This window comes from Procambarus clarkii, chromosome 87 (genome assembly GCF_040958095.1).
Source record: "Procambarus clarkii isolate CNS0578487 chromosome 87, FALCON_Pclarkii_2.0, whole genome shotgun sequence".
NCBI lineage: Eukaryota > Metazoa > Arthropoda > Malacostraca > Decapoda > Cambaridae > Procambarus > Procambarus clarkii.
Genome location: NC_091236.1, coordinates 3774305 through 3792140, shown reverse-complemented (window position 1 = coordinate 3792140; position 17836 = coordinate 3774305).

The following is a 17836-nucleotide window of genomic DNA, read 5'->3' as shown; positions in this document are numbered from 1 at the left end:
CCACACAGCAGTAAGGAGAGAGGCAGAAAGAATTTTTTAAAAAGGGATAGTGGGAAAATGTAAAACAGAACCAGGCCTATTCTACAAATTCATAAACAACAAATTGCAGGTAAAGGATAATATCCAGAGGTTGAACATGGGAAAGAGATTCATGGAAAATAAGGAAATGTGTGAAACATTAAACAAAAAGTTCCAAAGTGTGTTTGTACAAAATTAAATCTTCAGAGAACCAGACACAATAAGAATTCCAGAGTGCCAGAATTCCAGACATAGAGCACATAGAGGTGTCTAGAGATGAAACAAATCCTCTTGAAGCTAAGACTAAATAAAGCAGTTGGCCCAGATGAAGTTTCACCATGGGTTCCGAGAGAATGTGCACCTGAGCTCAGCATTCCACTTCACCTGATTTTTCAAACATCCTGTGTACAGGAGTCACAGCAGATGTGTGGAAAAAGGCTAATATAGTTCCAATCTACAAAAGTGGAAGCAGGGAAGACCCCCTTAATTATAGACCGGTATCATTGACAAGTGTAATAGTCAAAATATTGGAAAAAATAATTAAAAATAAATGGGTAGACCACCTGGAAAGAAATGATATAATATCAGACAGACAGTGTGGTTTTCAATCTGGAAGATCCAGTGTATCGAATTTGCTCAGTTTCTATGAACAAGCCACAGAGATTTTACAGGAAAGAGATGATTGGGTTAATTGCATCTATCTGTATCTAAAAAAGGTTTTCGACAGAGTTCCACATAAGAGGTTGTTCTGGAAACTAGACCATATTGGAAGGGTGACAGGTAAGCTTCTAGCATGGATGAAAAATTTTGATAGAAAAATGAGGGCAGTAATCAGATGCAATGTATTGGACTGGAGAAATGTTACAAGTGGAGTACCACAGAGGTCAGTTCTTGTACCGGTGATCTTAAGGTTATCTTAAGATGATTTCGGGGCATTTTAGTGTCTCCGCGGCCCGGTCCTCGACCAGGCCTCCACCCCCAGGAAGCAGCCCGTGACAGCTGACTAACACCCAGGTACCTATTTTACTGCTAGGTAACAGGGGCATAGGGTGAAAAACTCTGCTCATTGTTTCTCGCCGGCGCCTGGGATCGAACCCAGGACCACAGGATCACAAGTCCAGCGTGCTGTCCGCTCGGCCGACCGGCTCCCAATGTTTATTGGGAGCCGAATGTTGACAATGTTCATTGTCTACATAAATGATCTGCCAGATGGAATACAGAATTATATGAACATGTTTGCTGATGATGCCAAGATAATAGGAAGGATAAGAAACTTAGATGATTGTAATGTCCTTCAAGAAGACCTGGACAAAATAAGTATCTGGAGCACCACTTGGCAAATGGAATTTAATGTGAATAAATGCCATGTTATGGAATGTGGAATAGGAGAACATAGACCCCACACAACCTATAAATTATGTGAGAAATCTTTAAAGAATTCTGATAGTTTTCTATTTAGAACCACCTCTAGATCTCCATCACCTGAGGACCATATTAAGAGCATTGTGCAAGGAGCCTATGCTACGCTTTATAACTTCAGAATTGAGAGATATACAAGAGTTATTACATTCTTGTACAGCCACTAGTACGCGTAGCGTTTCGGGCAAGTCCTTAATCCTATGGTCCCTGGAATACGATCCCCTGCCGCGAAGAATCGTTTTTTCATCCAAGTACACATTTTACTGTTGCGTTAAACAGAGGCTACAGTTAAGGAATTGCGCCCAGTAAATCCTCCCCGGCCAGGATACGAACCCATGACATAGCGCTCGCGGAACGCCAGGCGAGTGTCTTACCACTACACCACGGAGACTGCAAAATTGATTTAATTGCTTTTAAATACATGGATAGCGAAATACTAAAGAAATTGTTCATGACTTTTATTAGGCCAAAGCTAGAATATGCAGCAGTTGTATGGTGCCCATGTCTTTAGACGCACATGGGGGGCCTCGTAGCCTGGTGGATAGCGCGCAGGGCTCGTAATTCTGTGGCGCGGGTTCGATTTCCGCACGAGGCAGAAACAAATGGGCAAAGTTTGCCCCTGTTACCTAGCAGTAAATAGGTACCTGGGAGTTAGTCAGCTGTCACGGGCTGCTTCCTGGGGTGTGTGTGTGTGGGGTGTGGAGAAAAAAAAAAAGTAGTTAGTAAACAGTTGATTGACAGTTGAGAGGCGGGCCGAAAGAGCAAAGCTCAACCCCCGCAAAAACACAACTAGTAAACACAACTAGTAAACACATCAACAAACTGGAAAAGGTGCAAAGACATGCTAATAAGTGGCTCCCAGAACTAAAGGGCAAGAGCTATGAGAAGTTAGGCATTAAATATACCAAAACTAGAAGATAGAAGAAAAAGAGGTGATATGATCACTACATACAAAATAGTAACAGGAATTGATATAATTGATAGGAAAGATTTCCTGAGGTCATAGCTTTAAGACTAATACAATACAATACAATACAATACAATACAATTTAGGTAAGGTACATACATACAATAAATATTTACAAGGATTGTTTAACTTATAGGTAGAGCTAGTACATACAATGCCTAAAGCCACTATTACGCAAAGCGTTTCGGGCATGATAAACTTAAATGACAAGCTTAATACTAATTGAGCATAATGAGTAGAATGAAAACAAGAAATGAAAACATAGATGAAAAAGCAGCACAAATACAATTATGTCGACAAACAGCGCTCTTTAAAGAAAAAAACAGACATTGGTTGACAATAGAAGGGTAAGGTAGGTTACAGGGAATTTATTAGGTATAGCTTCGTTTTTAACTTAAACTGGTTGAGAGAGGTACAGTCTTTAACATGGTCGGGAAGGTCATTCCACATTCTGGGCCCCTTGATTTGTAGAGCATTTCTAGTTTGATTAAGTCGTACTCTAGGAATATCAAAACTGTATTTATTTCTGGTGTGATGCTCATGGGTTCTGATACAACCTTCTATGAAGCTTTTGAGATCAGGATTGGCATTATAGTTTAGCGTTTTATATATGTATAATACACATGAGAGAATGTGCAGTGACTTAATGTCTAACATATTCAGAGATTTAAGTAGGGGTACCGAGTGATGTCTGGGGCCAGAATTGGATATTGTCCTAATAGCAGCTTTGTGTTGAGTAATTAGAGGACGTAAGTGATTTTGGGTAGTAGAGCCCCAAGCACAAATACCATAGTTGAGATATGGATAGATAAGGGAGTAATAGAGAGTCACCAGGACAGGGCGTGGTACATAATATCTGATCTTAGAAAGAATGCCCACAGTTTTTGAAACTTTTTTTGATATATTTAGAATGTGTCCCTGGAAATTCAGCTTGTGGTCAATGAGAATGCCAAGGAATTTGCCATCTAATTTGTTACAAATTTGGGTATTGTTTATTTTGAGATTTATTTGATTAGAGGATTTATTGCCAAACAGAATATAGAAAGTTTTGTCAATGTTAAGGGTGAGTTTGTTGGCAGTTAGCCAAAGATGGACTTTATTAAGCTCAGTATTTACTGTGGCATTTAGAGCAAGGGGATCAGGACTGGAGTAAATGAAGGTTGTGTCGTCAGCAAATAGAATTGGTTTGAGGTGTTGGGAGGCATTTGGAAGGTCATTAATGTAGATGAGAAAGAGGAGAGGGCCAAGTATGCTGCCCTGAGGAACACCAATGTTGATGGGTAGGGTGGGAGAAATTGTATTATTCACAGAAACATATTGGAGCCTGTCAGTAAGGTAGGATTTGAGGTATTGTAGGGAGTGTCCTCTGACTCCATAATGATGTAATTTAAGAAGAAGGTTTTGGTGGTTGACAGTATCAAAAGCTTTACGCAGGTCCACAAATAACCCAACAGGGAACTCATTTTTATCAAGAGCTGTATGAATCGAGTTAAGCATACTAATAAGTGCATCGTTAGTGCTTTTTTTGGGTCTGAAGCCATATTGGCAAGGGCTAAGTATATTGAGTTTGGCTAGATATGAGTAAAGCTGCTTATAGATTAGTTTTTCAAAAATTTTTGACAAGTTTGGCAGGATTGATATAGGTCTGTAGTTGTTAACATCTGTGAGATCACCACATTTGTGGACAGGCGTTACTCTCGCTTTTTTTAGAATATCTGGAAAGGTTTGGAGTTCAAGTGACTTGTTGAAGAGTAAAGCAATAGCAGGGGCTAAAGATCTGGAGGCTTTTTTGTAAATTAAAGTTGGTATCTCCTCAAGGGCACTAGACTTGGTTTTAAGGGAAAGGATTATCTCATTGACGTCAGTGGAATTAATAGGCTTTAGGTACAGAGACTGTGGATAGTTACCTGTAAGATAGTCCTTAATGTCAGTACTGGAAGATGGAATATCATTTGCAAGGGATGAACCAATGGAAGAGAAGAACCTATTGAACTCAATAGCAGAATCAGAGGCTGAAAGCTGACCATCGTTATTAGACAGGAGAGTCGGTTTGTTATTTAAAGACTTCTTTGATCCCAATATTTGTGAAATTGTGCTCCAAGTTTGTTTAATGTTGCTCTTTATTTGGGTAAATTTATCTTCGTAGTATTTAGTTTTGGCTCGTCTAATTATCTTAGATAGCAATAATGAGTAATTCTTTGAGAATTCTTTGGAGACAATTCCTAACCTATACTTCTTCTCAAGGTCATGTTTTTTATTAATAGATTTAAGTATTCCCTTTGTAAGCCAGGGATTGTTAAGCCTTTTGGTTGTGACTTGTTTTGTAAGCATAGGACAGTGGGTATTATAAAGGCTAAGAGTTTTTTGAAGAAAAGATTGCACTGCTAGGTTGATGTCCTCTATGTTACCTAACTCGGACTCCCAGTTGACATTATCAGCAGCAGTTATAAAATTGTCTATAGCAGTTTCATTGTGCAGTCTAAAACGTATCTCTCTTGACTCAAGAGGTGGTTTGCTAATGTTAGTTAAGAGAAATGTGGGGTAATGGTCTGTAGTGCTATCGGTGATTATACCTGAAGTAAGCGGAGAGGTTATGTTTGTCCAGATGTGATCTAGAGTCGTGGCAGTGCTATCAGTGATTCTAGTAGGTCTAGTGATTAAGGGTATGAGGAAGCAGGAATTCATACAGTTGAGGAAGCTAACAGCAGTGGGGTGTTCAGGCTCGCAGAGGTCAATATTAAAGTCCCCTGCAATAATTAGGTGGTTTTTGTTCAGTCTGTTATCAAGTATTAGATTTCTAAGGTTTGAGTTGAATTCGGACACATCAGTGTTAGGAATTCTATAAACTGCACCCACAGACAGGACAGACTCGGCACCCTTGACTCTGAAGCTGGCGAAGATATACTCCAACATTTGTACTCATTAATACTGTACTTATATGTACATTACTTCGTTATTCCTTATTCATAATAATGTTTTTTATTTTGTCACGGTAAAATCTCTAGGAAGAGATTTGGCCTACTCCATTATTGCCTATTTCTACTCATTCATGTCTATGTAATAAAGAACTGCAGCCAAGAACTACTACTACTTCCAGACGTCTAGACAACACCACTAGTCTACCTTTATCAGGGCCCGTCACCCCACCTTGCACCTGGGTCGCTGGGAGGCCACGCCCTACCAAACAAGCAGTTCAAGTGAGCCAGTTCATAGTTAACCACAATAACCACAGAAGCCCACCTTAATTCTTTCCTCAGTGACTGTGGGATAGCTGCTGTATAGCCTGAATTCAGATTATAATCTCATATAACTACCTTTGTGTACTCTAGCTCTGCCTTTCCCTTCAAAAGGTTTTAACTTTAGTTAAAAAAAAAAAAAAAAAAAAAAGAATAATATTGTCATCTTTATTATTGTCTTTTTTTTCTTTTTACTCCCATGTTCCATAGTACACTGGCTTTGCCTGTGTCCTCTAGTATTAACTTCATTATCCAGTGTTCCTGAGTGTATCTCTATTTAAACTACCTCAGTTTGTTTTAGTGTAACTTTAGTATTCAACTATAGTGTACTTATAATAGTATAGTAAGCAAGCTTTTCATCTTATAGATTTCATAATTGTTTTTTTTACTTTTTTGGTCATCTATTGTTATTAATTATTTTAGTTAATTTTTTACATTCCTAGTTCCCATTAAGTTTTTTCTTTTTACTTAAAATTACCATTAAGTTTATTTTACTTTAGAATTTTTAATCTACTTTTTTCTTTGTTTTCTATTTTGTAATTTGCCATTCTTACCTTGTTTTCCTGCAATCAGCCTTTTTATGCAGACAAGTATAGACCCAGAACTAAACCTCTTATCCACTATCTATGACAATCATCACTTCAATGATCAAAATTGCAGATATTTTACAGCACATGATGTAAACAATGTATTAACAGATAATCTCAATATCTCTGTAATCAACTTGAACGTTAGATCCCTAGGTAAACACTTCGATGATGTTAGTGCCTTGATTGAAACTATTGAAAACAAATTCTCTTTTATTATACTTACTGAAACGTGGTTGAAAGAGGATAATACTCAACTCTTTAACATGCCTAACTACTCGGCAATTCACAACTGTCGTCAAATGCAGAGAGGTGGTGGTACTGCTCTTTACTACCACCAAGAACTAACATGCTTAAAAATAATTAGAACTAGAGACTGCTGTGGGGAGTATATCTTCGCCAGTTTCAGAGGCAAGGGTGCCGAGTCTGTCCTGTCTGCGGGTGCAGTCTATAGAATTCCTAACACTGATGTGTCTGAATTCAACTCAAACCTTAGAAATCTAATACTAGATAACAGATTGAACAAAAACCATCTAATTATCGCAGGGGACTTTAATATTGACCTCTGCGAGCCTGAACACCCTACTGCTGTTAGCTTCCTCAACTGTATGAATTCCTGCTTCCTCATACCCTTAATCACTAGACCAACTAGAATCACTGATAGTACTGCTACGACTCTAGATCACATCTGGACCAACATAACCTCTCCGCTTACTTCAGGTATAATCACCGATAGCACTACAGACCATTACCCCACATTTCTCTTATCTAACATTAGCAAACCACCTCTAGAGACAAGGGAGTTAAGCTTTAGGCTGCACAATGAAACTGCTATAAACAATTTTATAACTGCTGCTGATAATGTCAACTGGGAGTCCGAGTTAGGTAACATAGGGGACATCAACCTAGCAGTGAAATCTTTTCTACAAACAACTCTTAGCCTTTATAACACCCACTGTCCTATGCTTACAAAACAAGTCACAAGCAAAAGACTTAACAATCCTTGGCTTACAAAGGGAATACTTAAATCCATTAACAAAAAACACGACCTTGAGAAGAAGTATAGGCTAGGAACAGTCTCCAAAGAATTCTCAAAGAATTACTCGTTATTGCTATCTAAAATAATTAGACGAGCCAAAACTAAATACTATGAAGATAAATTTACCCAAATAAAGAGCAACATTAAAAATACTTGGAGCACAATTTCACAAATATTGGGATCAAAGAAGATTTTAAATAACAAACCAACACTCCTTTCCAATAACGTTGGTCAGCTTTCAGCCTCTGATTCTGCTATTGAGTTCAATAGGTTCTTCTCTTCCATTGGGTCATCCCTTGCAAATGATATTCCATCTTCTTGTACTGATGTTAAGGACTATCTTACAGGTAACTATCCCCAGTCTCTGTACCTAAAGCCTACTAGTTCCACTGATGTCAATGAAATAATCCTTTCCCTTAAAACTAAGTCTAGTGCCCTCGAGGAGATACCAACTTTAATTTACAAAAAAGCCTCCAGATCTCTAGCCCCTGCTATTGCATTGCTCTTCAACAAGTCACTTGAACTCCAAACCTTTCCTGACATTCTAAAAAAAGCAAGAGTAACCCCTGTCTACAAATGTGGTGATCTCACTGATGTTAACAACTACAGACCTATATCAATCCTGCCTAACTTGTCAAAAATATTCGAAAAGCTAATCTACAAGCAGCTTTACTCTTTTCTAGCCAAACACAATATACTTAGCTCTTGTCAATATGGCTTCAGACCCAAAAAAAGCACTAACGATGCACTTATTAGTATGATTAACTTAATTCACGCAGCTCTTGATAAAAAGGAGTTTCCTGTTGGGTTATTTGTGGACCTGCGTAAGGCTTTTGACACTGTCAACCATCAAAACCTTCTTCTTAAATTACATCATTATGGGGTCAGAGGACACTCCCTGCAATACCTCAAATCTTATCTTACTGACAGGCTCCAGTATGTTTCTGTGAATAATACAATTTCTCCCACCCTACCCATCAACATTGGTGTTCCTCAGGGCAGCATACTTGGCCCTCTCCTCTTTCTCATCTACATTAATGACCTTCCAAATGCCTCCCAACACCTCAAACCAATTCTATTTGCTGACGACACAACCTTCATTTACTCCAGTCCTGACCCCCTTGCTCTAAATGCCACAGTAAATACTGAGCTAGAGAAAGTCCATCTTTGGCTAACTGCCAACAAACTCACCCTTAACATTGACAAAACGTTTTATATTCTGTTTGGCAATAAATCCTCTAATCAGATAAATCTCAAAATAAACAATACCCAAATTTGTAACAAATTAGATGGCAAATTCCTTGGCGTTCTCATCGACCACAAGCGGAATTTCCAGGGTCACATTCTAAATATATCAAAAAAAGTTTCAAAAACTGTTGGCATTCTTTCTAAGATCAGATATTATGTACCCCGCCCTGCCCTGGTTACTCTCTATTACTCCCTCATCTATCCATACCTCAACTATGGTATTTGTGCTTGGGGTTCTACTACCCAAAATCATTTACGTCCTCTTATTACCCAACACAAAGCTGCTATTAGGACAATATCCAACTCTGGCCCCAGACATCACTCGGTACCCTTACTCAAATCTCTGAATATGTTAGATATTAAGTCACTGCACATTCTCTCTTGTGTATTATACATATATAAAATGCTGAACTGTAATGCCAATCCTGACCTCAAAAGCTTCATTGAAGGTTGTAACAGAACCCATGAGCACCACACCAGGAATACAGTTTTGATATTCCTAGAGTACGACTTAATCAAACTAGAAATGCTCTACAAATCAAGGGACCCAGAATGTGGAATGACCTTCCCAACCATGTTAAAGACTGTACCTCTCTCAACCAGTTTAAGATAAAAACTAAACACTACCTAATAAATTCCCTGTAACCCACCTCACTCCTTTATTGTCAACCCATGTCTGTTATTTTATTATTATTATTTTTTTTTAATCAACACTGTTTGTCAACCTATTGTATTTGTGCTGCTTTTTCAGTCATGTTCCCCCTTTTTTTATCTTTATTTGTATTTGATTTCAACACTTTTTATTCTTTATGCTCAATTAGTATTAAGTTCTAGATATTAATGTTTTTCTTGCCCGAAACGCATTGCGTAATAGTGGCTTTAGGCATTGTATGCACTAGCTCTATCTATATATCAATCCATTAATGTAACATCACTTGTATGTATGTACCTTACCTGAATAAACATATTTATATTTATTTATTTATTTATTTAAAGAAGACATCAACGCCCTCTGCTCGGCCAATATTCTGTATAAATAGAACTACCAAGTTCTCCAAGATTCAGATTACTCCTGTGTGCTCAACTGAGTAGACCCGTTGACACATCTCGATGTGGTAACGGATTTAGTCAGACTAGCTCATAGTATTCCGCACCATATTTTATTTTGCACCTTAACGTAACGTAAATTTGATTATTCATCTTGTTTGTTTTGCACATTTTGTATTAAAGCCAAGCCTGGATATTATTTTACGTTTTGTAATTTGTTTAACTTCAGTTTTTGTTTTAAAGTAAATTATTTTTAAATGTTTTTTCCCTCTGCTTTATCCTACAGTTTATTTCACTGTAAAGACACCTTTTGCAGTTTAACTTTTTTTTATTTTTTTTTTTTTTATTTTGTGACTGGCCTTACAGACTGCAGGCCATTCATCCACTTGTTCTTAACTATCTCACCCAAAGAGAATATAAGCCAGTTAATAATACATTGACTGGCCTTGTTTCATTTTATTATTGGCTGGATGTATCCAAGTATGTAATTGTTGATATGAAACAGTGTATTCCATGATACTGAAAGCCTGCTGCAAGGCAGGCTTTTAAACTAGCAGTGAATGCCTAGCCTGAGTCCTGGCCTGGCTTGGTTTGGCCTGATATGGCTTGGCTTGCCCTAGCATTATACCTGGCTTGGTCTGGCCTGAGGCCTTATGTGGGTTGAAGCCTGCTCTGGCAGCCACCCCCCTCTCCACACTGCCAACCCTCTACAATTCCCCCCCCCCCCCTCCCACACCTAACCACCAGCAGGCACTCATCTTGTTAGTATGTTGAGAACACTTTGTGATTTTGCTTGACTGGATTCAATAATTCTCATATACTGTATGTTGAAAAATTAACTCTCCAAAGTTCATTTTCACACTTTTTATTTTGATCTGACACCTAGGGATGCATTTTGCAAGGTCACTCCTTGCATTCTCAGACACATTTACAATGTTTCGCCCTGGCTCGTATTCTCTTTGGGTGAGGTTGTTAAGAACAAGTAGATGAATGTCATAATATAGGGGATATTGATAGGGTATTAAATGTATCAACATGGACAGCTTATGTTCTTGTGGCTGCTTGTGTTCCTAGGGCAGGGTCATTGGATCCTGTCTCTGTGTTGGCTCAGGGTCTTGAAGTGGGTAGAATGTAATTATGTGTTAACAGAGGTTGTTGATTGGTGGCCTTGACTTTTTGTGTGTAGCGCCTTGCTGATGTCCTATGTTGACATTATTTTTAAGTGTTGCTTGTTAAGATGTCTTTGATGATGGTCTGGTTGTGTGTGGAGATTATATGCTCCTTGATGGAGCCCTGTTGCTTGTGCATAGTTAATCACCTAGAGAGAGTTGGGTCATTCCATTTCAAATCACCCAAAAGTCACCTATGGCTCCCATTCGACCCTCTCCAAATGCCATGAAATTTTGTAGTAAGATAGCCCTAGACCCCAAATGACACTTTGCAAAATATTAGAGCCCAATCTGCTTTGGTTCTTAAATAACAGGTCCATATTCAAAGGGCTCTCGTCCCGTTAATGCGTAAATACCACAAAAATGACCAACTTTGACCCTTTGTTAAATCACTTCTATTGCCTGTAGGAGTGTGAAATTTGACATACTGTACCAGGACAACTTTTGGTGTAGAATAACGTAGTGTAATTGAAAAAGCAGTATGGGTGGTCATTCAGCTACCAATCCATGCTAAAATCACCGCCAAATTTTGTCGCAAGAAATTTGAACCCCCAATTTGGAGACCACTTACTCATCAGCAAAAGGTCTAAACGCCATGATCTTTTGCAACAATGTATAACAAGCACAATATTATGCAGTGATGCAATAGCAACTCTGTTGTATCCATATGTCCAGAGGTGGTGGCCCATGTGAAAGTTGGCCAAGAAATTTTTTTTTGTGCAAAACTAGCCAACTTTCAAGGCAAAATATCTTAATATGCATCATTCCTAATTTGGTTTTGAATGACACCATTGGATAGAGCAGATTTTTCTGTACAAGAGTAACTTTTATTTAGGTTGGAATCTGAATTCCTAGTTCAGCCAGAGGACTCTGAAAATGACATACCTTGGTGCGATATCAAAAAAATCAAATTATGATTCTCCATCTTCTTTGTGCACTGATCATGACTTTTTTTCATTCCATTCTTTCCGGGACACATTCGACTATACTCTTCACCCTCAAAAAACTGTATTAACCTTTCCTTCACTTCCTCAGGAACTGACTTGCCCTGCATTTTCTTAGGAATTGCTAGTATTCCCTGTTCTTCTTTCAGCTTCCTAGCTTCATGAACCATGTATTCTGAAACTTTGAATTGCTCCATTGTCTTTTTGATAGACCAGCTTTGTGGCACGAGGGTTAGGATTTATATTTTTTCTTGGCGCTTTGCTACATGGAATTTTAGCTTCATTTCTTCAATGAATTTACTGAAGTCTTGGCAATTTGTGCACTGTTGGCTAGAGCTTGGTACCAACAGGTTTTGGTAATCAATATTTCCAATTGCAGCAATCTGCTCGGTAATTATTTCCTGTGCTTAGCTAATCTTACGCTTTGCATAACCATGCTTATCCCTTGCACTAACTCGTTGATATTTAATAGGCTAGATGCCTAATACTGATAAACTTGTGTTTACACTTTCACAGATTTCCATATTATCAGCAGGGCCATCAGATTCAGTAGAGCTGGACTCGCCTGCTTACTGTCAAATTCCTTTCTGCATGATGTGCACAACTTTTGGCCAGGCTTAATACTGACTTTCAGCATATCTGACATTTTCTCTGCAATAGCTACTGTGATTTGTCGCAAATCTTTTTCGCTTTACATGGCATTTCTTCTTGAAGGGATTGCAGCAAGTTTTTTGCAAAAATTCAAATTTTGTCAAAAGCAAAGCTTCATGATGGAGGCATACTGGAGATTCTCCATCCAAGTTCAGTTCACTTTGCTTTGCTATCAGTTTATGATCTTCTGCACTATACTGTTTTAGAAACTTCAAGCCTTTGTTGGGAGTGTAGGTTGTCAAGTGACATTCAGAAGAGCCACGCTCATGGCTAGCAATAGCATATGGTAATAAACCAATGGAATCCTGATTCATGACGTATCTGTAATCGAATTCAAATCAAATTATTTAACTGAATATAGTAATTTCAAGTAAGACCTGTAATACATTAATATTGCTTTTTATTTATTTGTGTATTTATTGCAAGTAAATACACAACTAAGTAAACAGCAATGTTTGACCTGCTGACACGATATTACAAAGATGTAAAGATAAATATAGAACAGGAACCTAAAGTAAATCGGGGCGCATCCGATCCCACGATCGTCGTCGCCCCTAAATCAACACAACAACCTAAAGTAGCACTGATTGTTTAATAATAATTCTGAATCCCACCCAAAAATGTTCTACCCAATGAAGCTTAAAATTTTTCCAATCAGTTTGGATATCAACTTGCTAGCAGTCATGCTCAGTGCACAAAGAAGATGAAGAATCATAATTTGATTTTTTTGATATCACACCAAGGTATGTCATTTTCAGAGTCCTCTGGCTGAACTAGAAATTCAGATCCCAATCTAAATAAAAGTTACTCTAGTACAGAAAAATCTGCTCTATCCAATGGTGTCATTCAAAACCAAATTGGGAATGATGCATATTGAGATATTTTGCCTTGAAAGTTGCCTAGTTTTGCACAAAAATGTTTTTTGGCCAACTTTCACATGGGCCACCACCTCTGGACATATGGATACAACAAAGTTGCTATTGCATCACTGCATAATATTGTGCTTGTATATACACCGTTGCAAAAGATCATGGTGTTTAGAACTTTTGCTGATGAGTAAGTGGTCTCCAAATTGGGGTCCAAATTTCTCATGACAAAATTTGGCAATGATTTTAGCATGGATTGGTAGCTGAGTGGCTACACAAACTACTTTTTTTTATTACACTGCGCATTAACAGGATGAGAGCCCATTGAGCATGGACCTATTATTTGAGAACCAAAGCAGATAGAGCTCTAATATTTTGCACAATTTCATTTGGGGTCTAGGGCTACTTTATTACCAAATTTTATTAAATTAGGAAAGGGTTGAGTGGGAGGCCTTTGGTGAATTCACATGGAATGACCCAGAGAGAGAGACATTGTGGTCTTGCCTATATACTGAGATCTTTGGGACTGTATCTCAATATATAGGCAGGAGATCTATATTTTAGTATATAGGCAAAACCACAACTCACTCTAGGCAATTAACAATGCAATGTAGCTCTGCTATAAAAGTTAAGTAGATTTGTTAGTAGTAAAGTAGTAGTAGTAAAACAAAACAAAAAAAACATATATGGAGGGAAGGAATTATGCCCAACCACTTGCACTGTCAGGGAATGAACACCGACCTGCTAGAAGCGAGACTATCGCTCTACCGTCCAGTCCAATCGCCTCTTACTCTCACACACCAGACCGTCCTCATAAACAATGGCCAAAGTCCATTCCATGCACCTGCCAAACCCCGTTTATGAATGAAAAATGGTTAACACATGACAGCTGATGACGTCAGAACACTTCCGGAACAAGTGCTTTGAGGACGACTTTTGTTCGAACCACAACACTGTAAATGCTTCACCCACATATTACAAATACAAATAATCACCAACAGAACCTAAACATCTAATCTGACCAGTGCCTAAATATGCATAATATGGTAATATATAATAATATTAATTTATATTTGTGAAAATTCATATTTTGAATGAACAGCATGTTAAAATTGATGAATGTATCGACCGCTGGATGGAACGGACTTGATCTGAGGACGGGTTGCACACAATTTATTTGTCTAATTGTTTCACGTTTCGTGTAAATTGTAATATCTTCTTGTGTGTAAATCAAGAAGAAATGAACACGTGATGAATAATGTGACAATGTCAGACCACGAAGACAGGATTAAGGCAGGAATTTCCTTAAGTACGTTTGCATCAAGTATACATTCGGTAGGCGGGCCGGGTCCGTCTAATTACCCAAAGCTACCTAAAGCTACTCAAAGCTTCCTAGCATTTCGTAAGTAATGAAGAACTATGATATATTTACTTACTATGATGTTGGTGTTCAATGTACAACATGAAACGTTTCCACGTTTCCAACGTTTCCTGCCCAAAATGCTTTGCGTAATAGTGGCTTTAGGTATGTACTAGCTCTATCTATAAATTCATTAATATCTGTATCACCCCTTGTATGTATGTACTTTATCTAAATGAACATTTGAATTTTTTAATTTTATTTAATGAAAAAAAAAAATATATATTTTTACTCTGAAATAATATCATTTTATAACTACCTCTTACTTAAACCCCACCATTATGGAATCTGAGGCCTTGCCCTGAACTATATTCGATCCTATCTTAGCAACGGACACCAATATGTAGCCATCAATGACATAGCCTCTCCCATTCTACCATTAACCTTAGGGGTGCCACAGGGCAGCATCCTAGGATCTCTCCTATTTCTTATACACATCAATGATCTGCTAATGTCTCTACCATTCTTAAACTTATATTGTTTGCTGATGATACTACTCTCATCTACTCAGACCCGAACTCTCACACATTAAATAATGTTGTGAATAAAATATTAAAAAAAAAGTCCACGTATGGCTGTCAACCAACAAACTCACACTAAACACAGAAAATACCTACTACATCTTGTTTGGAAGCAAATCAACAAATGCAATTCAGCTTCAGATAGACAATGTTAACATCAGCAATAAAAATGATAAGTTTCTTGGCGTATATTTAGACAAGAGACAACTTCAGCACCCACATACAACACATAACTAAGAAAGTCTCTAAAACAGTTAGTATACTCTCTAAAATCAGATATTATGTACTAACTCTGCTCTCCTCTCACTATATTATGCACTAATCTATCCCTAAGTCCATCACCAAAAATATGCTCATCTGGAATGACAATAACAAGCTGCCTCAGACAACACTCAGCTGAAATTACCCGAGGAGATTGATCAAGATTAAGCCACCTAAAAATGGCCCGGCATGAATAGCCCATTAATGGGGGCCCTTTGGAGCCATTACCAGTCCCAATAGGTGATAGTGAAGACCTGTGGATGAGAGAGAGAGAGAGATTAAGCCACCCAAAAGGTGGCTTGGACATGAATAGCCCGTAAGTGGTGGCCCCTTTTGAGCCATCACCAGTATCAATAGATGATATGTGGATGAGAGCGGAGTCAGACGTCTTATACCTGCCTCGCGCGCACAGCTGACCCAAGATGGGGCGGCGGCCGTATTTCCTTTATACAGAAATTTATCCGCTTTCCAAGCAGACTCATTTCTTCATTACTTACGCAATGCTAGCAGGGTTTGGGTAATTCTAGGACCGGTTTCAAAGGATTTTCTCAGGTCAATGAAGAGTCCAGTCAGAAACTCATTTTTGTCAAGGGCTGAGTAGATTATATCAGGCAGACTAATAATTGCATCGTTGGTACTCTTTTTGGGAGCAGAAACCAACTGACAGGGACTTAGTATGTTGAATTTTTCGAAGTAGGACTATGAATTGGGTCCTTGATGGTACGTGCAGTTTGCATGAAGGGTTTATCCTCTCGATGACTGCACGGGTTGGGAGACGCGTCAAGGGTTGAGAATGACAAGTTGTGAAATGTTTATTGTTGTTTGCTGTAGAGGAGTGGCGACTAAAAAGCGGCGTGTGTTAGAGGTAGACATCTTCAGAAGGATGGAGTTACAATTCAGTGGTATGGATTAACACAAGTGCCTTGTGTCTATCACATCACTAAACGTCATTTAATAACTATATGCCTGTTAAGTAGAAGATTTTATGTATTTATTTATTTATATACAAGAAGGTACATTGAGTTAGAGAGAATACATAACATAGTATTTATTTATTAGCAATAAAAATGATGGAAAGTTTCTTGGAATATTCCTAGACAAGAGACTCAACTTCAGTACCCACATACAACACATAACTAAGAAAGTCTCTAAAACAGTTGGTATACTCTCCAAAATCAGATATTATGTTCCTAACTCTGCTCTCATCTCTCTATATTATGCACTAATCTATCCCTATCTCAACTATGGTATCTGTGCATGGGGTTCAACCACTGCAAACCACCTCAAGTCCATCATCACCCAGCAAAAATCTGCTATCAGAATAATATCAAATTCTGCTTTCAGACAACACACAGCCCCCTTGTTTAACTCCATAAACATGCTAAACATAATCTCACTCCACAAATTCTCTTGTGTCAACTACATTTACAAAATCCTATTCTTAAATGCAAATCCTTGTCTGAAACTCTTCCTGGACAGATGTAATAGGACCCATTATCACCACACCAGAAATAAATATCTCTTCGATATCCCCAGAGTTAAACTTAATTTGTGTAAACACTCTATGCAAATAAAGGGACCCAGTTTATGGAATTCACTCCCTACTGAATTGAAAAGCTGTCCAACTTTTACATCATTCAAAATCAATACTAAAAAGTACCTAATTTCATCTTCATAGTTTTTCTCTTTTTGCCTTAAAATTGCACTGTATCTATTGCTACCCAATCTCCCAACCTTTTTGTTCCCAATTTGAACATCTTTACCATTGAGATCATTGCTGTTTTCTTATATGTGCTGCCATTCTACTGTATGGTGTTTATAAATCTTGTTTATCTGTATCTTTTGCTACCCAGTCTCCCAATCTTTATGTACCCATTCTGAACATCTTTACCATTGTGATCATTGCTGTCTTATATGTGCTGTCAATCTGCTGTATGGTGTCTATTAATCTTGTTTAAATTACTAATCAAGCTGTCAATGTAATCAATCAGAGCTTTAATATAACAATGTGCTTTAATATACTTACTTATCTCTCTCATATCATTTTTCTCTTGTAATGTATCTTTCATTTATCAATTCTGATTGAACTTACCTACTTAAAATTATCTGCTAGATTAAGGACCTGCCCGAAACGCTGCGCGTACTAGTGACTTTACAAGAATGTAATTACTGTCCTATCCAATGTATTCTCACAAACCCAATGTACCTTCTTGTATATATATAAATAAAATAAATAAATAATAAAATAAATTTTCAATCTTGTAAAGGCACTAGTACGCGCAGCGTTTCGGGCAGATTCTTAACTGTTAATAGCATTATATTGTGATTTTAATAGTGAGCAGTTATATTTATATACGAAACATACAAGTTTTCTACCAGAAATGGTGGAAATATGTGTGGGGATCCGTGCTCTGTAATTTAGAGTGGCAGCCGAAGACCGGAC